General features: G+C 36.3%; 1 pseudogene; it reads left to right on the forward strand.

Annotated features, from left to right (window-relative positions):
* The first annotated feature begins 3,127 nt into the window (after positions 1 to 3,127).
* LOC120140576 lies at positions 3,128 to 26,233 on the forward strand (annotated as a pseudogene).
* Positions 26,234 to 27,042: the final 809 nt, after the last annotated feature.

Here is a 27,042-nt window from a genome sequence, read left to right on the forward strand (position 1 = left end):
CCGGTATGAAACTCAAAGAAAACCTTGTTATCTCTAGAAAAATTTGACACATAAAGAAGATTTTTCAGTATTGAGGGAACATGCAACAAATTATTAAGAATCAACATGCGAGAGTTAGTAGCCATAACTGAAGAACCAGCTCGAGCTATACTTAGGCTATGCCCATTACCGACAACTACCTTACCTGGTCCAGTATAATTTGAACTAGTAGTAAGATTCTAGACATCAGGAGTGATGTTATGAGTAGCCCCTGTGTCCACAATCCATATACCAAAATTTGTAGATACAGTATGTGCTTGAGCTTGTACACCACTACTGCATGAATTGCATTCATCTAATATAGTATGATGTGCCTTAGTATTCTCATTATTGTCAGCCAACACACCTGGAAATGTTTGATCGAAGTGATGCCAATAGGGATCAATCGAGTGCCCATTCTTTCCATACAACTGACATTGTAACCGAGGATGGCCACGACCACACCCTGTAGATTTTCCAGCCCTATTATAATTGCCAACTCCATTGCCATTGTATACCTGAGCTGCAGACCTACCATTCTCACGACTGTTGCCTCGTACACTGACCACATTTGCACTCATAGGAAGAGACTGTTGAAATTGAAAACCATTCAATTATGATTCAACATCCATCAAGATTGTTTTTACACTATCAACTGAAAACATATCTTTGTTGGATGTGATCATGGCCACAAATGGTTGATATTCAACCGAGAGACCATTGAGAATGGTAATAATTTGTTCAAGATCAGAGATCGCACTCCCACACGTTGCATCACACACTTATTTAATCTTTGTAAGATAAGATCTCAAGCTATCATCACCTTTCTTGATAGACCTAAGTTTGCAATGCAAACTCAACACACTTGTAGTTGACCGGTTAACAAAGAACTTCTGAACCGTTCTCCATACATTAGCCGCTGTTTCAGCACCTACAAACTAAGGTAACAAAGGATCGCTGATCGTAGAAAGCATCCAGGATGCAAGAGAACTGTCCTGAGCAACAAAGCTTTCATAATCTTCATTAACAATACTTGCACCTGATTCATCAGTAATTCGTGCCGGTGGTGGTAACAGCTCTCCATTGAGTAGTCTCTCCAGCCTATGACTATGAATCGTGAGTAGTACTTGTTGTTTCCACAGTAAAAAATTCGCTTCGTCCAGCAAGATGTTGATCTTCTTATTTGTAAAGATCTTGCCACTACGAACAGATTCATCGAGCTCGAAAGCAATATTGCCACAGTCACCCATGGAAACCGCAAGCTCCCGGATCAAAAGACGAATGATACCATATTAGAATATGTAGGAAACATTAAAACTAAAAGAAACTTCTTGATTGATTTCCATTAATGAATACATGGCTTATATAAACTCGATAAGCAGCTCCCTAATCTGGTGTAACTAACTAACAACCTAACTACCTTAACATTCTACAACACATGCACAACAAATCGCTCAACATTCTAGACTCATTCTAGAACACTCCAATATATATAACAATAATTTATGAATTTATTCATAAATATATCTATAACATCCAACAAGTGAATAAAGACAAACCTAGAAGTACAATGTTAAGCTTTCACATAATCAAAATCTTCCCATGATCTACGATTGTACTTGAATAGAAATGATTTAAACCCTTCAATATCTGTGAAGTAAATAAAAAAAAAAAACTCACAAATGGTTAGACTTTGTCTCTTGAACGCACATAATCAAATTAGAAAAGAAAAAAAACAATGGCATCTCTATAAGTAAACTGATTAAACAAATTAACTTAATATTAAATTATATCAAGTTGAAAACACACTATGGAATTACAAATTTTAAATTTTAAATTTTAAATAAACATACTATTGAACCTTAAAAAAGGTTTATTTTTTGTATCAAAAGAATAATTCTTGCATGTCCAATGTCCTGATAATATTCGATGAAACGTGAACGTTTATGAACTACGATATATAAACCCAAGCAAAAAAGAGGAATATGCCTAATAATCTACTTAAGAATCTGAACCAAAGCAAAAATTACATAAAAAATTAAATGAGAAAGTAACTAGTAGGCAATGGTTCTGACCAATAGTCAAGTATTGCAATTAAATGAGAAAGAGGAGACTTATGATAACGGCAGTAACAGAAAAAAGAGGGGACTTACGATGGTCAAAAAGGCAGAAAAACATGTGAATCTCTAAAATGTGTTTAATTTTGATTTTTTCAACGACGATTGGAGTTGGAGTTAACTAAAAACAACGGTAACTTTGAAAAATAAATTTATCGACGATAAAGATTGTTGAATTCACTTTGACCGACAATAACTTTTCTTCTTCAATTGTGGAGAAGATGAACAATTATTTTCCGTTCTTATAGAAAACTAAATAAATCTCTGAGGTGATTTGAATTTTAAAATTAAATTAACAGTTAATAGTTTATAAATATCAAGTTACTGGGGGAGAGGTGGTTTTTAAATAAATGGGCAGGAGATGGTTATGAAACCATTTTGAACTCAAATACTAAAATGATTAATTACCGTTTGACTCCTCTAACATTTTAAATATTTACCAAAAAATTGTGGTGGATATCAATGAATAGCGTTATTGGTGAATAGCGGTGAATGACACCCGGTCTAGAGTTTTCCTTAATAATTATACATTTTAAGATTTTTTTTGGGTAAAATTACCTAAAATTGGAAGACAATCTACGGACGCTTGTGAAAATTGAAAACAACACGTGTTCATCACGCTTTACACTAGGGTGTTTAAAATTCGGTTTTAACCGAATTACCCGATTAAACCGAATTAGTTCGATTAATTCGGTCGGTCACCGAATTAGTTCGATCGGAGAACGATTAAGAATTTTTTTATAATTCGGTTAACGGTTAATTCGGTTCGAAATTGATTAATTAACCGAATTAACCTTTAAATATAATTATATTAAGAGACTTAGCCGGTCTAATCCATTTAAAACCCAAATTGGTGCAAAGTTAATACTGATGGCTCCCGTAAAATAGGAAATGGTTTTGCTACATGTGTGGGCGTCATTCGCTCTTCGGATGGTAGTTGGATCCTTGGATTTGCTAAAGTACTGAATATGCTTTATCGTTAAGGCGGAGTTATGGGGACACATGAAGGCCTTTCCCATGTGTGGAATCTTGGTGAAAGACAAATCATGGTTGAAGCGGATAACTTGGAGGTTATTCGGATGTTACAGGGAAATACTAATAGAGATTCGATATTTACTTTGTTGGATCGAGTTCGTGTTTTATTAAATCAGGAATGGTCAGTTACTTTGAAGCATATTAACTGGGATGCGAATAAAGTGGCCGATAAACTAGCAAGGTTAACAGCAGCAAGAGGCGATGTTCATACATTTTTCTACTCTCCACCGTCGGAAGTACTTAGTTTAATACAACAGGATTCTTTTGATTGTAATGTGGCAGTAGCACACTAGGTGCAATCCTACATCTTTATTTCATAAAAAAACCCAAATTAATATTAATTAATTAAAATAATCTCAAAACTAAATATAAAATATTTGAATCAAATTAATTAGATATTATTTGTAATTAGATATTATTTAAATTAATTGTAAATTATTTTTTTAATTAAAAAATATTAAATTCTAAAATTTTAAAAAAATTTGGTTAATTCAAAAATTAATCGAATTAACCGAAATTTATTCGGTTCGATTAATACTTTAAAAAAAAGTTCGGTTGGATTAACGGTTAAAGAAAAATAAGTTCGGTTAATTCGATTTAGGGTATTTCGGTTCGATCGACCACCGTTTTAACCGAATGAACACCTCTACTTTACACTTCTTACGTGTGAATCATTGATCTACCATTTTTTTAATTAATTATTGATATCTAATCTATTGATCGACTAATCCAAAACGGATACTATAGAGGTAAGCGTGACTCTCCCAACTCAATTTACTTCATTCAAAAATATGAGAATTTGAACCTCTGACCTTACTTAAGTAACCTAATGCTTTATCCCATTATATCAATTTGTTGATATTGATGTATTATTTTTAAGGTGCGATTACAGTGGTATTGCCACGTACAACCACTATAGAGAATTAGTTGCTCTGTCTATAGCAAGCCTAAACTCGTAAATATTAAAAAAAATGGGTCAATCTCGAATTTCACTCAATATCCCGCGTCAGTCCCAAGCTAAACTAATTTCCAAAGGAGTGAAGTAGTGTTTCTGTATCTCGCTCGAGTCTGAACAAAACTCGGCCTAACTTTTGAGAAAATTTTGGACCTGAAACAGAGAGAGTATGAATCGCCACCACGATCTGTAGATGCTTAATTTGTCTGGGCCTATATCATGGGCAAATGAAAGTAGTTTTTGGGAGTTAAAAACCAGAAAAAAAAACATGGGGGAGGACACGATCAGATAACAGAAAACAGGAGACAAAGAAGGGGCATAAGAGAATTAACCGGGGGGAATCATAACAAAAATTGAGAAAAGAAAGCACAGAAAAAAAAGAGAGAAAAAGCAGAGATCATTTTCTGGAAAAAATCAGAAAAGCACAAGAACAAAGGCCCAGAAAATCCTTCATTCATTTTTTTTCTATAACAAAGCAAATATAAAAAGAGTGTGTAAGTATTATTCCTGGCCCGAGCTGTTCAAAGAGTACGCAATATAACAGGGGTACCTTACCTTTTTCGAAAGCAATACAAAACAAACTCAAAATTCAATTCCTGTAAGATTTTATTTCTATGATTATTTTCATTTGCAATTTTTTATATATTTGTTTTAATAGCTTTCAATATAAATTCAAAACTCAAAACAAAGGAAATAGAGTGAGTCTAGTTTACTGTCGAAGTAGAGAAGTAGACAATCGTTGAGGTCCCTTCGTCGGAGTTGTAACGTCGTCAGAGTCGAGAGAATCCCAGATTCAAACTTAGATTTAGGACATTTAAGGTTTAGTTTCATTCTTAGGCTACAGATCTGAAATTTGGGAGAAGATAAGGGTTTGTTTAAGTCTAATTAGGTCAGTTTTGATCTCTCTGGCCGCAAATGATGGCCGAACCGCGGTGATGCCATCTTTGGGTGAGTTTATGCCCGAGCGTGGAAGAGAGGAAGAGGGTTGAGAGATAGGAATGGCGTCGTTGAAGAAGAGAGTAAAGGAGGGGAAAATGAAGAGCGACAGTATGTGGTGGTTCTGTTTTGTGAAGGGTCTCGATCGAGAGATGTGAGGAGAAGGAAGCATTAGGTGAGAGACTGCTCTCCACTTTAGTTTTAGGTTAATGCCGTAAATTGCCATAATTTGGCATGTATACTTTAGGTTAAAGGTTTATTTTATGGGTTAGTCCTTATAGTTTAATATAGGTTTTGCTTTAATCCTAAACTCTGATTGGTTTCATGTTTCCTTGTTTAGTTTCTTAATTATTTAGTTTTATTGGATATTGATTAAAATTAGAAAATTTATGGCCTTGTAATTAATTAGAATTTAAATTTGGTCATTTATATATATATATATATATATATATATATATATATGTACATATACTTTTTAAATTTTTAGTTTAGCATGTTATGTTTTTGTTTTTATATTTGAGTCATATGTACATTATATGTTAATCTGCATGGTTTATATTTTTAATTTTAAATGCATGTAAATGATTTTTTGTATGTCATGTTGTGTGATATTTTTAATTTTGTATAATTAATTTTGGCATAACATACATTTTTTGCATAATTTGTATGATACCCTCATGTGCATAACTCGACCATACGACATAATTGGATTAAGGGTAATATATTTTTAATTTAAAATTGTTTCAAGTGGGCAGTCATAACTGATTTGAGGTCCGCTTTTAGTGATTTTAAAATAAAAGTGTATCCCGAAAGTGAAACCAAAAATTGATTCGTCAACTAAAATTTGGGGAACGAAAGAAAAAGAAATGTTCGTTTATTTAAATTTATCGAGAAAAGGTTGTTATAACTTTTAAGACCTGGACTCGACATTTGTAAATAATCGAACATTCTTTATCTTTCTAAAACGACTCGGTAATTTTAATTTAATTTATTTGAGTACTTTTGAATGTTTTAAATTTACATTTTTATTTTATGGGATCAAAAACTAAATTAAATTCGAATTTGTAAAGTTCATTACAAAGACGCTAATTAATCGACTAGGTACCGATTTAAGGCGCTGTGGGGGTGCTAATCCTTCCCCGCACGTAACCGACTCCCGAACTTGAATTTTGGTAACGCAGACCTTAATTTGTTGTTTTAATTAAAATTAATTTTTATTTAAAATAACAAAACATTTTTTGGGTGCCCAATCACACCCTAATCAAAGATTGGTGGCGACTCTTTGAACAATATTTTTTTTTAACGTAAAGAGAATTTCAAAATTTTCGAAACGAGAGGTTTTTAAATCGCATTTGTTTTTAAATTAAAAATCAATTGAAAGAGATAAGTTAAAAATTGATGTGGTTTTCAAAATCTCACCTTTTCACATTTAAGAAAAAAATCGTTTCGACAGCTTGGCGACTCTGCTGGGGACTTTTTTTTTAGAGAGTCAAGCCGATAGTCGATTAATTAATTGTCTTTGCAATTGAAAATTACAAATTCGTTTTAATTTGATTTTTGATCCCTTGCTTTGTTTTTAATAAGTTTTGTTTGTATTTTGATTTCTTTAATTTAATTTGATTGACAATTAAATAGTTATACTTATCTGTTTGCTAATGATTTCAGAATAATTGTGTGTTTTGAAAATTGATTTTGAGTGTTTTTATTGTTTGTTTTTTCGCTTTTCCTCACACACTGCACAGCTGCATTATCATAACATGAGCTAAAACCCCGCTTCGTCCTAATTAAGTAGGAGTGAGAGACTATGCCCTCGTGTGGTTTTCACCTCTGCATGGGATAGTGGATCGCTCCTGGAGCTCACGCCTTATGGTCCTCGTGATGGTAATCACCTCCGCATGGACATAAGGAGGTGTGTTCCCTCGAAATTGAACTCAATCCCCTAAAGCCTGTGATGGGCCAGGATTGAGGGTTCGGCAGCCCAATAGGGTACCGAAAAGGACAATTCGAGAACCTATTACTTTAGAACCTAACCCGGCATATAGTGAACGTAGAGCCCGAACTTAGGTTGAGCTAAACCCGAACCTTAAGAATCCCGTGAGGAGGGTACACAAGGAAAAGTTTTTTTGAGTCATTTATTTTCGTTTTTTTTCGAATAAATGCATGCGAACTAGATATCATGCAGTTAGGTTTATTTTTTGAACAAGCATGTGAATTAGATATCATGCGGTTAGGATTTATTTTTGTTATTAACAAAGCATGGGGATAGATATCATGTTGGGTAGGATCTGATAAAGCATGATGGGGTAGTCAGCATTTGTGGGTAGGATTTTTGAACAAATTATTATCCTGAATTAATTGCTTCGTGTTTACTAACCGATCTTTTGTTGTTTATGCCTTGTTTTTTTTTCTATTTTGCATTGCATTGTCCATTACATGGTGTTGATTTTGGGTCGATGTCCATATAGAAGGCCAGTAATATGGAACGAACAGTTCAGAAAGAGGTTGAGGACAATGCAGATGTTCTGAGGTTGTCGGAACAGTCCCAATTGACCAATGGAGACAGCGTGATGCCTGGATATGTGTCAGAGTTATTTGGTTACACTCACATCAACGTACGTCAGAATGATCTGAGCGAGCTAAGAGAGATATGGGGAAGATGGGAAGCAGCCGATAAGGAGATGTTTTATCAGTTGTACGGCGATATTCCTTATCTTCTGGATGTTTCTATTGACCGAAATCTGTTTAGAGCATTGGCGCAGTTCTGGAATCCTGCTTATAACTGTTTCACATTCGGTAGAGTGGATATGACACCAACAATAGAGAAGTATCAAGCATTGGTCCGTTGTCCGAGGTCCCAGATAGATAGAATATATACCAAGCTTCCAGTCACTCCTTCATTTAAGAAGAAATTACTATTGATGACCGGAATGAGTGAAGATTGGGTAATCATAAACATTAAGAAGAAGGGAGACAGTGAGTGCATCTCTTGGGCTGCTCTGAAAGAAGTAATTGCTCATCATCCTGATAAGAGAAAGAAGCTTGACTTGTTTGCTTTAGGGATTTATGGGCTCGTTATTTTTCCAAAGGTGTTAGGATATGTAGACGTATCAGTCGTTGACCTGTTTGAAAGATTAGACAAGCACGTGGATCCTGTTCCAGCCATTTTAGTTGAGACGTTCCGGTCTTTGAGTTCTTGTAGGCGCGAGGGAGAAGGACGCTTTATAGGATGTGCGCCTTTGTTGCTAGTGTGGATTCTGAGTCATTTTAAACATGTTGAAAGAGCACTAGGACGAGTGTTTCTAGAGGGGTTTTCACCTTTGAAAGATTTTCTTTCTAAAGAATGGCCTGGGGGCTCCACCGAAGAAAAATGGATGGTTATCTTCAAGGATATCAGAGATGGAGATATTTTGTGGCGAGCTTCGTGGAATACCTCTTCGAATATACTTTACCGATGTGGAGAGCGAGATTGGGTTCCTTTGCCAGGTATATGGGGTTCTGTTGGGTATGCACCGCTACTAGTTTCCAGACAGTATGGATCGAGGCAGTTCATTCCAGCCACGTGGGACTTGGTAGGATCGGATTTTGCATTCAAAGGAGATCAGTATAAGGGTAAAGTTAAAGGGGTTGCTGAGGCCTGGAAGCAAACTCGTCGTGTGAATCTGTTCACTTATGATCTCGAGTTATCTCAAGAGTACGAGCAGTGGAGAAGTGGTCGAGTAAATGACAATATCCCGATGGTAAATCCTGAAAATATTCAGCCGGTGGAGGAACAGTTGAGAGTGGTGCCATCTCCATTAGAGTTAGCCAAGCGCGATTTCGAAGCAGAACGGAGACAATGGAGAATGACTTTGCAGAAGCTAGAAGATGAAGTGTATCAAAAAGGATTGGAGATTGACATTCAGAAGAGTAGAGCAGATCGAATTGAAAAAGTAGAGAAGTAACTTCGGCTGGATTTTGACGATCTTCGGTCAACTTATCAGCGAATGGTAAAAGCTCAATTAGGTTCTAGCTCGAGTAAATCTGTCGAATTGAGGCAAGAGGTGGCGAGCCTCAAAAGAATAGCCGGAGAGAGTCAAGAAGAGCTCAAACAAAGCAGGCACCAAGTTAAGCTTTTATCGAAGGAAAATGATTCTTTAGAGCAGCGGTTACAAGAGAGTCAAGCCCAGAATGAGAAGTTGAAGGGGAAAATTTCAAGTTTAAAGACTGCATTACGACGATACCGAAGCGGGGAAGGTAGCTCGAGCCGTGGGGAGGTTGAAAGTTTGAAGAGACAAGTGGGTGAGCTTGAAGCCATAGTTCAAGAGTTTCAGAGGCAAGCAAGTGAGCTATCGATAGTTCCCTATGAGGGGGATATACAGTGGCGTTTTCGGTGGGAACGAGCTCAAGCGATAGTTAAGCAAATAGAGGATTTTATTGCTTGTTACTTAGACCACGCGCGGGGAATAGCTCAATATTTGGTCATTCTATCTGAGGAAGCTGCTGATGTGACTGAAGAACTGGATCCCGAGGCTGAAGAAAACCAGAAGATCATGGAGTTGCTAGCACATGTATAGCTAATAGGAGAGATAGTGCAGATTTATTTGTGATATGTTTCAACTTTGTAACTGAACGTCGTTCTAATATAAAGAGTTGTTCTAAGGAGTCGTTCCAGGATCAACACCTTGCATTTTGCATATGCATTTTTATTGCATTTAATATTTGCATCGCATTTTATTCATTCATAATCATATATTTCATATTCATTAATAAATATCAGCGATAACAAAATGACTCTGTGACAGAGTAATACTGGAAAATCCCAAGCATATCTACAGAACCAGGAAGAAAGTTATGGAAGACAAACTTGCCCAAATTGAGAAGGCTCAGTTGGAGTTACAAGATAATATCAAGAAAATGCAAGAAGATATGATGAATGCCCAAAATGAGATGTTTGCCAAGTTTGCGAGTATGTTGGAAGGAAGAAATCCAGAACATGGGAAAAGCCCTATGCCAGAAGGTGTAACTGAGGACCCACTTCATCATCCAGGGTTAACCCCAGAACAATCTCAGAATGTTCAAGTGACCCCTGTTCATGTCGGAAAGGTGCACATTAATCCAGTCGGTGCTTCTGTTAACGTACAGCCTGGATCTAGTTCGTATCAGGAAGAACATCAATATCATCAAGTTTCGGACCTTGATGAAGAAGCCAAGAAAGACCAAAAACAATCTGTTGGAAGAGAAATGGAAGCAGTTAGAAAGAGAGGTCAGAGCCATGAAGGAAGATACCAGTGTCTATGGATTTGACGCAAAGGAGTTAAGTCTAGTTCCTGATCTGGTCTTGCCTCCAAAGTTTAAAGTTCCTGACTTTGAGAAGTTTGATGGTACTAGGTGTCCCTCTGCGCATATCACGATGTTTTGTAGGAAGATGACCGGATACATAGGGGACGATCAATTGTTGATACACTGCTTTCAGGAAAGCTTAACTGGCTCGGCAATCCGGTGGTATAACCAGCTGAGTAGAGCTAATATTAAATCGTGGAAAGACTTGGCTAAGTCCTTTCTTGAGCAATACAAACATGTGAAAGATGTTAGGCCCAACAGGATGATGTTGCAAGGAATGGAAAAGAAGTCTAACGAGAGTTTTAGACAATATGCTCAAAGATGGAGAGATGTAGCAGTGCAAGTCCACCCGCCATTAGAAGAGGAGGAAACAAATATGCTTTTTTGTCAACACCTTAAAGGCTCCTTTTTTCTCGCATCTTATCGGTAATCCTTATCGAAGTTTTGTTGATGTAGTTACGGTGGGAAAAATGATTGAAATGGCTGTTAAAAGTGGAAAGCTCGAGGGAGGAGAGTCTAGTAAGAGGCCACCAACGAGGAAAAAGGAAAACGAAGTCAGTAATGTGAGGCAGTACGATTCTAATAACATCACTATTTCCCATCCTCAAGGAGTAGGGTCATCAACACAAAATGACAATAGACAAGGAGCAAGGGACCAAAGGAGAGAGAGGCCTCAATTTGATCCAATTCCGATGACTTATAAGGAATTGTTTCAGATTTTGTATGATAGACATGTGGTTTTGCCGTATCACGTGACACCAATGCAACCTCCTTTTCCCAAATGGTATGATGCTAGTGCTCAGTGTGAGTACCATGCAGGGAACCCTGTGCATTCCATTGAGAATTGTACTGCTTTTAAGAAGGTTGTCCAAGCTTTGAGAACGAGGAATGTCATCAACTTTGGTGACAGTGAGCAGCCAAATATAGCTCAGAATCTGTTGCCAAGCCATGCAGGGGAAGGAGTTAATGCGATTACTGAAGAGAAAAGAAAGAGAATTGTAAGGAAGGTTAGTGATGTAGTATCACCCATGAGTTGGGTGTGGTGCCAGATGGTCAAGGTAGGATTGTTGAAGCCCAGTTTGACAGGTGAACAGTTTAACAGTGGAGAGGTATGTCTGTATCATAACAGTGAAGGACACAATATTCAGCAATGTCCTGACTTCCTATCTTTGGTACAAGACATGATGGACAGTAAAGAAATTGAGTTCTTTAGAGAGATTGCTGAAGAAGAGGAAGCAGAAGTTTGCGCTTCAGAAGGATCGTCTAAAGGGGTATACAATGCCAGTTGTCCCCTAATTATTACTCCCAAAAATCGAGTTGCTGAGAAGGTAGTCCCGAAAGTGGTTATTACACCTCCATCTCCATTCCCATATCGGGATAATAAACAAGTGCCTTGGAGATATGATTGCCAGATGGGAGATGTAACAAAAGAGAATGAGGAAGCAGATGAGGTGGGACGCTTTACTAGAAGCGGTAGGTGTTATTCTCTTAATCCACCTAAAGAGTCTGAGAAGAAGGTTGTAGTTGATAAGGGGAAAAAGGTTGATGTGCAGATAGAAGAAGATAAGCCTGTTATCAATGAACCAGTAACCGAGAGTGAAGCGGTAGAATTTTTGAAATTTCTGAAACACAGTGAGTACAGTGTTGTGGAACAGTTACACAAGTTGCCTGCCCGTATTTCTGTTTTATCATTACTTTTGAGTTCACAGGCCCATAGGAATGCTCTGTTAAAGGTTTTGAACCAGACTTTTGTTCCAAAAGAATTACCCATTGAAAAGTTGGATCAGTTAGTTTCTAATATACAAGCTGATAATTTTTTATCTTTTTCTGAGGATGAGATCCCTTCTGGGATGATTGGTAGTCAGAAGGCTTTGCACATTACAGTTAAATGTAAAGGGTATGTGTTGTCCCGGGTCTTGGTTGATAATGGTTCAGCTTTGAATGTGATGCCCTTAGTGACTCTAAAGAAGCTTCCATTAGATAGTACACTTATGAGAACCTATCAAAGTATGGTTCGAGCTTTCGATGGGACTAAAAGAGAAGTGTTGGGCAAGATTGATGTTCCTCTGAATATTGGTCCAGTAACTTATGAAGTGGAATTTCTCGTAATGGACATTATGCCTACGTACAATTGTTTGTTGGGAAGGCCTTGGATTCATCAGGCTGGTGCAGTTCCGTCCACATTGCACCAGAGACTGAAATTTGTGATTAATGGAAGGTTGGTATGTATTCATGCTGAAGAGGACATTATTGCTTATGTTTCTACTACTGTTCCGTATATTGAAGTTGATGAGCAAGCCGTCGAGTGTTCTTTCAGATCGTTGGAGTTTGTCAATGCTACGTTTGTGGCCGAAGGCAAGAAGATACCAAAGCCTCGATTGTCAAACTGTACCAAAATGGGGCTCAAATTGACTCTTGGAAGAGGAGCGAAAGTTGGAAAGGGGTTAGGTCGACAGTTTCAAGGACCAGTGAATCCAATATGCCCTGTTACTAAAAGAGATCGATTTGGTTTGGGGTATCAGCCAACTCCGAGGGATAAGCTGAGGGGAATTAAGAAGGGTCAGGAAATGAGAAAGGCCAGATTGGCTGGTAAAGACCTTAGCTGGGAACCCATGATCTTCCCGCCGTTGAGCAGCATTTTCATATCTGGAGGGTATATGTTTCAAGGGAATTCAAGGAACACCGAGGTGATGGTTGAGAATGCCTTGGGAGATTTACGCATTAATGTTATAACTGATGGTGAGTTTGAGGAAATGAGAGCTATGGGCATTTATCCTGCACCGCCGGGCTTCGTGTTGAACAATTGGACTGCGGAAGAACTGCCTGTAGTTTACAAATCTTTTACAGAGTAATGCACTGGAACTTTCTCCCTGTTGTTCATACCCTGGGGCAATAGGTGATTTTATGTAAAGGGTTAAGCTGTTTGTTTTTTCTTGCTTTCAATAAAAGATGCATTCTGTTAGTTCCAAATGGCAAACATTTTCCTATGCATTTCATTCATTCATTCATTCTTTGTTGTATATATGTATGTATTTATTTATTTCTATTTATTTATATGGGAAAAGATCCTCCCATATGTATATATGTATATATATCTTCTCTTTCATTATTTTTTCAGGAGTTCAGATATCAATAATATGAATGCCAATGACTCTGACCCAGAGATTGATTTCGAGAAGCCTATATATCAAGGAGAAATCGAGGATTGTGATGATGATGAGGGATGTGAACTACCTTCTGAATTGCTGAAAATGGTGGAAAATGAAGATAAGTAGATTCTACCTCATAAAGAGCATACTGAGATTTTGAATCTGGGGACAGATGAAGATAAGAGAGAAATAAAGATTGGTACCACTCTGTCAGTTGGAGGTCGACATGATTTGATAGAATTACTTCAAGAATACAAGGATGTGTTTGCTTGGTCATACGAAGATATGTCGGGTTTAGATACAGAGTTGGTTGTTCACAAACTGTCAATAAAGCCTGAATGTAAACCGGTACAATAAAAACTGAGAAGAATGACACATGAGATGCTGCTCAAGATTAAAGAAGAAGTGAAGAAACAATTTGATGCAGGGTTTCTTAAAGTGGTTAAATATCCTGCATGGGTAGCGAATATTGTCCCAGTACCGAAGAAGGATGGGAAAGTTCGAATGTGTGTCGACTACAGGGATCTCAACCGAGCTAGTCCAAAAGATAATTTTCCCTTGCCACATATAGACACTCTAGTGGATAATACTGCTAGAAATTCTTTGTTCTCTTTTATGGATGGTTTCTCTGGCTACAATCAAATTAAGATGAATCCTGAAGATATGGAAAAAAATGACGTTCGTTACCATGTGGGGAACGTTTTGTTATAAAGTAATGCCGTTTGGACTGAAGAATGCAGGGGCAACATATCAAAGGGCCATGGTGACGTTATTTAATGACATGATGCATAAAGAGATAGAAGTTTATGTCGATGATATAATTGTCAAAGCCAAGACAGAGGAAGAACATATTGGGAATTTGAGAAAGCTTTTTAAAAGACTAAGAAGATGCCAGTTAAAACTCAACCCAAATAAATGTACTTTTGGGGTGACATCTGGGAAGTTATTGGGATTTGTAGTAAGCCAAAAAGGAATTGAAATAGACCCAGATAAAGTAAAGGCTATTCAAGACTTGCCAGCCCCACGAACACAAAAAGAAGTCAGAGGATTTTTGGGGAGATTGAATTATATAGCTCGGTTTATTTCACAGCTGACGGAAAAGTGTGATCCCATATTCTGCCTTCTTCGCAAGAATAACTCAGGAGAATGGAGTGAAGACTGTCAAAGAGCTTTTGAAACAGTGAAGAGATATTTGTCAAGCACTCTAATTTTAGCGCCACCTATCTCAGGCAAACCCTTGATTCTTTATTTGTCAGTTTATGAAAATTCAATGGGGTGTGTGCTGGGGCAACGTGACCAAACTGAGAAGAAAGAAAGGGATATCTATTATCTCAGTAAGAAGTTCACTGAATGTGAGACAAGATACTCACCTATTGAAAAGTTGTGTTGCGCTTTAGTATGGGCTACCCGAAGGCTTAGACAATATATGTTGTATCATACTAGTTGGCTTATATCCAAGCTTGATCCCTTGAAGTATTTAATGGGTGTGCCTGCATTATCTGGAAGATTAGCTCGTTGGTAGATCCTATTGTCCGAATTTGACATCCAGTATATAAACCAGACGACAATTAAAGGAAGTGCTATAGCGGAATTCATTGCAAGCAGGGCTTCGGAAGAATATGAGTCGTTGAGCTTTGATTTCCCAGATGAGGATTTAATGGCTATTTCGGTAGAAGAAGCATTTGCATCCACTAGTAAATATTGGAAGTTGAACTTCGATGGTGCTTCAAATGCCATGGGACATGGAATCGGGGCAATTTTGGTCTCACCAGAGGGAGAGCATTATCCTTTCACCAGTCGGCTTAATTTTGATTGTACTAACAATATGGCCGAGTATGAAGCTTGTGTTCTGGGTCTTAGAGCTGCTGTTGAACGCAAAGTAAAAATGCTCAAGGTGTATGGAGATTCAGCTTTGGTAATATACCAGCTCAGAGGAGAATGGGAGACAAAAGATCCCAAGCTTGTAGAATACCGTAAGTTAGTTATGGAACTTGTTGAAGAATTTGAAGAAGTAACTTTCAATTACCTCCCCAGAGAAGAGAATCAAATGGCAGATGCCTTAGCCACACTGGCAGCAGCATTTAAGATGAACGAATATTCAAATATGATGCCCATTGAAATGAAGGCTTATGAGTATCCAGCCCATTGTTTTAATATTGAAGAGGAAGAAGATGGAAACCCTTGGTATTATGATATCTTGCAATATATAAGGTATCAGAGTTATCCAGAATAGGCTACTGAGAATGATAAGAGAACCATTAGAAGAATGGCATCAGGGTATGTGCTTGATGGTGAGACCCTATACAAGAAAAGTCTGGATCAGGTCTTGTTAAGATGTGTGGACGCAAAAGAAGCCAAATTGATTCTTGAAGAAGTTCATGAGGGAATATGTGGTACCCATGCTAATGGGCATGCTATGGCTAGGCAGATTATGAGATTGGGTATTATTGGTCAACTATGGAAACAGACTGTATCAATTATGCCCGAAAATGTCACAAGTGTCAGATTTATGGGGATAGAATACATACTCCTCCTCATCCGTTGCATGTAATGACAGCTCCGTGGCCATTCTCAATGTGGGGCATGGATGTTATTGGACAAATTTTGCCCAAAACTTCAAATGGTCATCGCTTCATTCTGGTAGCCATAGATTATTTCACCAAGTGGGTAGAAGTAGCTTCTTACGCAAATGTTACCCAGTCTACAATATGCAAATTTTTGAAGAAGGAGATCATTTGTAGATATGGTTTGCCCGAGAGGATTATCTCCGATAATGCGTTGAATTTAAATAATAAGATGATGGACTCGGTCTGTAAACAGTTCAAAATAAAGCATTATAATTCCACAACTTATCGCCCAAAGATGAATGGGGCAGTAGAGGCGGCCAATAAGAACATCAAAAGGCTCATAGAGAAAATGACTGAGACCTATAAGGATTGGCATGAGAAGTTGCCCTTTGCTCTGTTTGCTTATCGAACTTCAGTACGGACTTCAACCGGGGCAACTCCGTTTTCTTTGGTTTATGGGATGGAAGCTGTCTTACCTATTGAGGTGGAAATTCCCTCACTTCGGATTTTGTCAGAGGTAAAGCTCAATGAGGTAGAATGGGTCCAAGCTAGGTATGACCAGTTGAATTTGATTGAAGAAAAGAGATTGAAAGCTATTTGTCATGGTCAGATGTACCAAAAACGTATGATACGAGCACATGGTAAGAAAGTTCGCCTTCGAGAATTCCATGAGGGAGATTTGGTGCTTAAAAGGATTTTGCCTATTCAGAAGGATTTTAGAGGAAAATGGATGCCCAATTGGGAAGGACCTTATGTTGTCAATAAGGCCTTTTCTGGGGGAGCTCTAGTCCTAACTGAAATGGACGGATCAGAATTACCATATCCAGTGAATTCCGATGCTGTTAAGAGATATTTCGCTTGAAGAAGAAATAAAAGAGAAAAAATGAAAAAATGAGAAAAATGAAAAATGATGGAAAAAACGAAAAGGAAAAAAACAAGAAAAAATGGAAAAGGGAAGAAAAAATGAAAAATGAAAAAAGAGAAAAATGAAAAAAAAGAGAAATAAAAGGAGGGTTCAAGATGAAAACCCGAAAAGGGCGTCTTGGAACCAAAGGAGGTCTCAAGTTGAAAACCCGCAAAGGGCGACTTGAGTTGAATTTGAAATTCAGAATTCGTGCATGGTGGAAGGTTCTGAATTAATTTTGGAAGTGGAAAGAGCTCCTGATATGGATAGTAAAAATGACAGTTGGTGATCAGGGATTAGACTAAAGATTAATGAGTCTCGATTGAAATAACCAAGAGAAATTGAATGCACATAAGATTCAATACTGGTTTAGGGCATCTAATGATAGAGATTTGGGAGTTTAGAAGTAGCTTCATACTCTTAAGCATCATAATTTTGAAGATCTTTTTGACAGAAGCTACGCTCGAGACATTCTAACGGCGTGCCAGTTCAAAAGCATTTGCATTATTGATATTTGAAGACGCCTACTCTTTTGTTCTTTTACTGTTTCCAGTTAAAAGTTTATCATTTAGTTGCCTAAAATTCTCTGTATTTATATAAATAAAGAGATGTCTTTTCTTGATAATTTCCCTTTTGCAAACATCTTATTTTGAAAGGTTAAAACATATAGCTTAACTTGAAGTACATGAGATCATTTTGTATTATTGTGCAAAAGATTTTGGAAAATGCAGGTATTCTGAAGTTGACAATGGTTTAAACATGTAAGCTTGTGTGGCCATGGGAAATTAAAATCCTCAAATTCAAATAAAATCTCAGCCATTAAAAGATGACCCAAGGAGGTTATCATTGATCAAGAAGTTGGTCATGGGTACTGACGGGTTTCAAGAAAGAAATAAGTCAAGGTACTGTTAAGCCGAGAGATATGGAATTGAGATTGTTAACTGGGGTGAACTGGTTAAATGTTCTGTGCCCAATATGAAACCGAGTTCCATCGAGATCAAAAGGAGATAGAGTTCCTTCAAAGAAGAAAACGCATTGAATTGCATAATTGCATACATTTTAGGCATGAGTAGGATCATGGCATTCATAATCGCATGATGGCTTAAATATCTACAGGTTTCCCAGGGATAGTTGAAGATTGAAGATATGAAAGCATCGAGATGAAGATAACTGGTCTTGAGATTTTGACAAGAATGATGTTTATACGAAAATTGAGTCAAAGCAGATTCAAATATCCAATGGCTCCAGACAAGTTTTCACGATGGAGATGGATTTTCAAAAAATTTCTCAACTTCTAAATTTTTTTAGTATAATATTTTTCAAATATACATTCATGATGAATAATGTTTGATTTTCAGGTTTGACCTTTGAAGCAAATCATCTATAAGCCTTCACGAAAGAGTAGTGAAGCAAATTCGTTTGTTGAAGATTGAGTCCTATACTCTCTGAAGGAATAGGGAGCGGACAAGTTCGTTGAAGATTGAGTCCTATACTCTCTGAAGGAATAGGGAGCGGACAAGTTCGTTGAAGATTGAGCCCTATACTCTCTGAAGGAATAGGGAGCGGACCCATTTTTTTTTTAAGATTGTTTGAGTCTTATACTCCCTGAACGAATAGGGAGCAGACACGTTTACTGAAGATTATTCGAGTCTTATACTCCCTGAATGAATAGGGAGCAGACACGTTTACTGAAGATTGTTCGAGTCTTATACTCCATGAAAGAATAGGGAGCAGACCCGCCATTTGAAGATTTTTTCAAGTCTCGCTTATCCTGAAATAGCAGAGAAGCGGATTAATCTTCTGAAGTTCTAATGGCCGGACAAACTTGATCATCTATTTATCTTTGCTCTATTCTCGTTGCACAACAATGAGCAAAGAGGGGCAGCTGTAGATGCTTAATTTGTCTGGGCCTATATCATGGGCAAATGAAAGTAGTTTTTGGGAGTTAAAAACCAGAAAAAAAAACGTGGGGGAGGACACGATCAGATAACAGAAAAAAGGAGACAAAGAAGGGGCAGAAGAGAATTAACCGGGGGGAATCATAACAAAAATTGAGAAAAGAAAGCACAGAAAAAAAAGAGAGAAAAAGCAGAGACCATATTTTGGAAAAAATCAGAAAAGCACAAGAACAAAGGCCTGGAAAATCCTTCATTCGTTTTTTTCTATAACAAAGCAAATATAAAAAGAGTGTGTAAGTATTATTCCTGGCCCGAGCTGTTCAAAGAGTACGCAATATAACAGGGGTACCTTACCTTTTTCGAAAGCAATACAAAACAAACTCAAAATTCAATTCCTGTAAGAATTTATTTCTATGATTATTTTCATTTGCAATTTTTTATATATTTGTTTTAATAGCTTTCAATATAAATTCAAAACTCAAAACAAAGGAAATAGAGTGAGTCTAGTTTACTGTCGAAGTAGAGAAGTAGACAATCGTTGAGGTCCCTTCGTCGGAGTTGTAACGTCGCCGGAGTCGAGAGAATCCCGGATTCAAACTTAGATTTAGGACATTTAAGCTTTAGTTTCATTCTTAGGCTACGGATCTGAAATTTGGGAGAAGATAAGGGTTTGTTTAAGTCTAATTAGGTCGGTTTTGATCTCTCTGGCCGCAAATGATGGTCGAACCGCGGTGATGCCATCTTTGGGTGAGTTTACGCCCGAGCGTGGAAGAGAAGAAGAGGGTTGAGAGATAGGAATGGCATCGTTGAAGAAGAGAGTAAAGGAGGGGAAAATGAAGAGCGACAGTATGTGGTGGTTCTGTTTTGTGAAGGGTCTCGATCGAGAGATGTGAGGAGAAGGAAGCATTAGGTGAGAGACTGCTCTCCACTTTAGTTTTAGGTTAATGCCGTAAATTGCCATAATTTGGCATGTATACTTTAGGTTAAAGGTTTATTTTATGGGTTAGTACTTATAGTTTAATATAGGTTTTGCTTTAATCCTAAACTCTGATTGGTTTCATGTTTCCTTGTTAGTTTCTTAATTATTTAGTTTTATTGGATATTGATTAAAATTAGAAAATTTATGGCCTTGTAATTAATTAGAATTTAAATTTGGTCATTTATATATATATATATATATATATATATATATGTACATATACTTTTTAAATTTTAGTTTAGCATGTTATGTTTTTGTTTTTATATTTGAGTCATATGTACATTATATGTTAATCTGCATGGTTTATATTTTTAATTTTAAATGCATGTAAATAATTTTTTGTATGTCATGTTGTGTGATATTTTTAATTTTGTATAATTAATTTTGGCATAACATACATTTTTTGCATAATTTGTATGATACCCTCATGTGCATAACTCGACCATACGACATAATTGGATTAAGGGTAATATATTTTTAATTTAAAATTGTTTTAAGTGGGCAGTCATAACTGATTTGAGGTTCGCTTTTAGTGATTTTAAAATAAAAGTGTATCCCGAAAGTGAAACCAAAAATTGATTCGTCACCTAAAATTTGGGGAACGAAAGAAAAGGAAATGTTCGTTTATTTAAATTTATCGAGAAAAGGTTGTTATAACTTTTAAGACCTGGTCTCGACATTTGTAAATAATCGAACATTCTTTATCTTTCTAAAACGGCTCGGTAATTTTAATTTAATTTATTTGAGTACTTTTGAATGTTTTAAATTTACATTTTTATTTTATGGGATCAAAAATTAAATTAAATTCGAATTTGTAAAGTTCATTACAAAGACGTTAATTAATCGACTAGGTACCGATTTAGGGCGCTGTGGGGGTGCTAATCCTTCCCCGCACGTAACCGACTCCCGAACTTGAATTTTGGTAACGCAGACCTTAATTTGTTGTTTTAATTAAAATTAATTTTTATTTAAAATAACAAAACATTTTTGGGTGCCCAATCACACCCTAATCAAAGATTGGTGGCGACTATTTGAACAATATTTTTTTTTAAACGTAAAGAGAATTTCAAAATTTTCGAAACGAGAGGTTTTTAAATCGCATTTGTTTTTAAATTAAAAATCAATTGAAAGAGATAAGTTAAAAATTGATGTGGTTTTCAAAATCTCACCTTTTCACATTTAAGAAAAAAATCGTTTCGACACGATCCAAACCCTTTCGATTAAGAAGAAGTCAATCCATTTTCGGTACTCTATTCCTTTTTTTCATTTTCTAATTTTCCTTTTTTGTCCATTTCAGATCTGGATTTTTTTCTGTTTTAAGTGTGCGGTAGCTGGTTTCCTGACTTCTCAAGTGTAGTTTGGGAATAAGGTTTCGAGAATACTGGATCTAAGAACTATGCTCGCTAACATTTCGGTGATGAAAATGGATTCTAATTGTGGGGTTTTTTTTTCATTTTATTGTAATTAATGAAAAACTATAGGATTTGGCAGTCGAGACTTCAGTGTATAGTTTTTTCATTTTTGAACCTTAAAATGTAATATATATTAAAATGCTAATCCTTATTTTTCATATATTGACTATAGGTTCTAAATTGGTTGTATGATTTGGAAATTTATGGACCATAGAAGTTCAATATAAGCTGAATGTGAGTCTATTTCTTCATTATTAACCGTGAGACCGTCTATGTAATAACCTTGATACACACTAGTCATGTATATAGTTTTTGCCATGTTAAGTGCTGTGATTTGGACAATTAATGCTTTGTTAGGCATGATTCATGTCTCTTGGTACGGATGTTACCCGTGTCGTACTTGGTCGTGATTAGTTGTTCAGGTGTGCATTAAATTTAAATATATTAGACTGTGCTATTTAGTGTTACTTATTTGTGAGTCATTGCAGAATGGCGGTGTTGTTGGTCCTGCACGCCCACTGGCATCTGAGCCTTTGGGTTTTGGGCAGAAACATGATGCTACTGTAGATATACCTCTGGATACTATGAATGTAATGAAGTTTCTGTTTCATTTACATCTATAAGATGACTACTCAAGGGATGGCTTATTACTTTAGTTTATTGATATTGATTATTGCAGGATTCCAAGAAAAGAGAAAAGGATCTTGCTGCTTGGGAGGCTGATCTTAAGAGGAGGGAAAAGGTTTTTTTAACTTGGAGCTTGATTAGAAGCACAAATGACTTCCTTTCTTTTTTCCTTAAGTGAAGGCTTGTTCACTTGATTATATCCTGTGATGTCTCCTTTCTCGTGCCCTGCATTAATTGTTTTTATGTTTTTAACTTTCTATTTAACCTTTATTCCTCTATTTTGTCATTTTTATTTTCAGGATATAAAGGGAAGGGAAGATGCTGTTTCCCAATGTAAGAGAACTGGAGCACAAGAAACTGTTTACCTTTACTTTCTTTTCAAGTGCTCTGGTAGAGTGGTAAGTGTTCCCTTTTTTTGGTATGTCAGCTGGTGTATCCACAGATAATAAAAATTGGCCACCAATTTTCCCAATTATACATCATGATATAGTTAATGAGATACCGGTTCATGCTCAGAGGCTGCAATATCTTGCATTCGCAAGTCGGCTTGGTATGGAAGTTTATTTTTTGGCTTCTTATTGGATTTGTCTGTACTATTCATTCCTGACTTTTAGTGTAAATTGTTATGCGAAAGATAACTTGTAAACTTTATTGAATTTAAGTTTTTGCACTGAATTTTATTGTTATATTAGGTGCAGTTTGATAAAGTGAAAAATTAAGTGCTAAAAGCTAAGCTTTGAACTGTAAATACTGAATTTTATAAGTGCTGGATTTATATTTGGAAATTGTTTTGTAAATTAGAAAAAATAAGTACCGAAGTAAGTTTTTTTTTTTTTTGAAATGATTTATTTCTTAATTTTAATACTATTAATATAGAATTTTATATTATTTTTGGAGAGTTTGGGATCATAGGTGTAAAAAGCGCGTCTGAGGCGCAAAAGCGCAGAGGCTCATTGGACGGGGCTTTTTCAACACTGAAGCGAGGCACGTAGCATAGGCGCACCTAGGCGCAGCGAGGCTCTGAGGCGCGAGGCTCAGTCGAGGCGCAATTGAGGCGCGCGATGTGGGATTAAAACCTTGTAATTATTACTGTAGGGCCTTCTCTTCTATGCATACATGGTCTGCAAAAATGAACGACCATTTTCGTTATGTTGTTTCAAACAAATAAGCTTTGTAATCGTTTTTGGTCCTTTCTTCACCTAAGTTTATTTATCTATCAGTATTTGATATTTTCTTTTTCGCTCATCAAAATTTGTGACAGTGTAAAAATTAAGCAAACCTATAATAGGAATGCATTGCGATTAACAAAAGAAGAAACCGACTTGCGCAAACTCAGCTCAATAATTTAGTCTATGTGAAATATAATCGAGCGTTAAAGCGGCGTTATAATCATCGTGATGTCATTGATTCAATCTCTTTGGATGACATTGATGAAAGTAACGAATGGTTGCTTGGTAGAATGGATGAGGATGAAGAAGAAAATGAAGATTATGTGATTGATGATGACGATTTGACATGAAATGATGTTGGTATAGCTTCCGGAGCTTATGAGCATGACCATAATACTAGAAGAAAGAACGTTGTTAGTTCAAGCTCGAAAGGAAAGGAAAAAGCTAGACCACACCTTGTAGATGAAGATGATTAAGTTGTTATGCTAGAGGAGAGTGACACTGAAGAAGAAAACATTGGGGATTGTGAGACGGATGAGGAGGAAGATGATGACATACCACTTGACGATGATGATGAGGATTAGTTTGATGTTGGATGATGATTATCAGTGACTTTATTTGATGTTTTGTTTTTGCATGTTGAATGTTTTTGTTAAACTTAGTACTTGATTATGCTTGTTGATAACTTTTATGACGTTAGGTTGGTATTTTGAATTTGAGAATAAACTCTATTGAAGCCTAATATTGGGTATCTATGATATTTGAGTTTGATTGCATTAATATATACATGTGTTACAATTTTTTGTATATCATGCGCTTCGCCTTCGTGAATCCCGCGCCTTTCATGCGCCTCGTGCCTCAAGGCTCCAAGACACTTTGCGCCTCGATGCTCCTTGAGCCTTTGATAACTTTGTTTGGGATAAGAGTTAATTATAATAATTTGAATTTTTAAAAGTTAATTTATTTCAAATATAGTTTTTTTTAAAAATAAAATCAACTTTACTTTTTCAACATAAGTGGTATGTAGTTAGCTTCCTAATCTTCTTCAGCTCGTTTTTGTTGTTTTTTTGTCCAGTAAAAAAATTAATATAATTACCGAACGCATTAAAAAATTAAATTATATATTTTTTCATTTTCAATGATATACCAAAGTAACACACCCTTAGCTTTTACTCAAATTTATATAAAATTATCCTATTCACTTTATTTCTTTTTCCAGTTTAATCCTCAAGTACGCAATATTATTATTATTTTGTGCATTCATGCATGTGGAAAGTGATGGTCAATTTTATGTTATTCGTGTAGATGCCATTATCATGTAATGTGTTCAGAGTGTCTTCTCTCTTTTTATTTTATTGCTTGAACCTTGAAATCCTCAAGTTAGGAGTTTCATTGAATCCTCATTTAACGGTTGCAGTTTGGAATTAATTTTGGCAAACAAAGTTTATACCTTATTACATCTTGTTCTGTATTATTGACTTGCTTTAATTTTTCATATTTCAGGCATAGTTCTTTGCCTTGTTTTTAACGTTATTGCAGTGATTGTTTGTTGGGTTCAAGGTGGTGGTAAGTATTTTCTAATTCTCTTTCATTCTGCCTTTATTGTGGAATGCTATCTAGGCATACAATAGTCTTTTTGTTCTAACTTGGTTCATATGTTTTAGGTGTTAAAATCTTTTTCCTAGCTGTAATCTACATGTTACTTGGATGTCCTCTTTCATATGTGTTGTGGTACAGACCACTTTACCGAGCAATGGGGTAAACATTAGTGATTGGTTAACATATTCTATTCTAAGGATGAAAAGAAAAAATTTGGTGTCCTAATGGTTGTTCTACTTGGTTTCACCTGGCAGGACAGATAGTGCATTGAATTTTGGTTGGTTTTTCATGTTCTATGTGGTGAGTTTAGTTGTGATTGGGAGGCATTTTTATTATTTTTTGTTTCTTTTTGTTTAAATTGTCTATTTACATTGTGTAGCTCCACCTTGGGTTTTGCATTTTTGCTGCAATCCTCCTCCTGTTGTCTTTCATGGGAAGTCATTAACGTAAGTTCTTCACTCCCTAATTTGTTCCTGAAGTCAGGACCTTGAGTTGGCATATCTGCTGATTGTCTGAGTAATTTTGTGCATGTTTTAGTTGTGATTGAATGTACAGATGATGCCAGCTTGTTTAGCTGCTGTTATTGCTAGTTACTATGACATTTCAACCTATATTTTTTTTTTGGGGGGGGGGGGGGGGTTAAGTTTTGTTGCCTTGTCAAAATGGTGCTTGTTCGAATGTTCTCATGATTGTATCACACGTTGACTTGTATTTGACCATATTTATCTGTTGCCTCTGCAGTGGTATCCTGGCAGCAATCGATGTTATCTCTGATAATCATACGTTAGCAGGGGTAAGTTTTATTGCTTTTGCATGTTGGAATTGTTTCTCTTATTAGTAGTGAGTCGTTGATGTGCACTCTTTTCTCCATCACAATTTTTTTTTGACATATAATTTATTAATTTGGTATCATTGTTTGGACACTGTAGTTCTGAGGAGAATATATGATCACACATGGATGCTTTTGCTTCTGATAGTCTTTATATAGTTTTCTTCTCAAAACATTCTTTTATTAAATGTTTGTGCCTAACTAATTTATTTGTGTTTTACAGATTTTCTTCTTTGTTGGTTTTGGTCTCTTTTGCTTGGGGAGTCACTGCTGAGCTTGTGGGTTATTCAGGTTAGATACAGCGAATCTCTAGATTCATAACAGTTAAATTTATTTTATTGAAAAAGGATGTCCATTTTATTTGATTTTTTCCCTTTTAAGATTCAACTGAACTCTATTTATCATTCTTGGTAAGAAATATGCTTGTACTCGTTCTTCCCATTACATTTTGTAATGCGTACAATTTATTAACAATACTGCACATGAATCTGCGTTGTTGCTTTTATAAGGTTTGGTGAATATGTATTTGAGAAGATATATACACTAGAGTTTCATGGAATTAGTGTCTTAATAGGTTTAAAATATTTATACGTTTGATTATGTAGATTCTGACACTTAGATTTTTCATTGCTGTACGTGGGTTTGCTTTGATATTTACTTTTACCATTTGTGTATTGGTATGTGCAGAAAATTTATATGTACTTTAGGGGGCACAAGTAAGAGATATGGAAGTGCGGCTATGCCGTGATCATACGCAGACGATTGTTAATGGTTCACTCTCCATTTATTGGTATTCTATATATAATACAGCGTAATTGCGTTATCATGTTATGATTGTAGAAAGGAGTGATATAATGGGCTTGTATGCATCATTACAACTGAGTATATTCTAGGAAATTGTAGTTCTTGCTGGTTTTTTGAGAGTTGGAAAGAGTGTTCCAAGTCATTTCAGATTCTTTATCGTCGCAATTTATTTCCAATATCCGGTTTCTACTTTCGTATGTTTCATTTCCTTGACATTATTCAAATAAATGAACCCATCTTATGAAATGTAAAACAAAAGCGAGAGAAATTGAAATTATTCTGTATTTTTTTCCAAGTAAACTTGGGTCTTCGTTCAAGAATTGAGTTAGGAATGGATGGTACTCTAAGTGGGCCGGCAAGCTTTTACACTTATAACCCAACTTGAAGGGCTTGGAAAAGATATCCATTATGGGCTTACTTCTGTAGTAGCAGTGATCTTGATTGAAAACAAAGGTTGGCTAAGCAGCTTTGTATGTAGATGTGAAGGCACAAAGCGAGAAAAGCTTTTGCAAACCGTCGGCTGATGCTAGTCTTCTGCCCATTTATTTCTTTGTGGGTATGAAAATGAAATAACCCCTTAGACATTACTCCTTTCCATATCATTTATGGTACGCTCAACTCTTCCACACTCGACACAGGAATAGCCCAAAGATTGAATTACATAATGCATGGCACAGGCTCCATGTCACCTCAGCTCATCTCCACACCACACCTCACCCCCAAGC

This window comes from Hibiscus syriacus, unplaced genomic scaffold, assembly GCF_006381635.1.
Source record: "Hibiscus syriacus cultivar Baekdansim isolate YM2019G1 unplaced genomic scaffold, ASM638163v2 tig00002237_pilon, whole genome shotgun sequence".
NCBI classification, from domain to species: Eukaryota; Viridiplantae; Streptophyta; class Magnoliopsida; order Malvales; family Malvaceae; genus Hibiscus; species Hibiscus syriacus.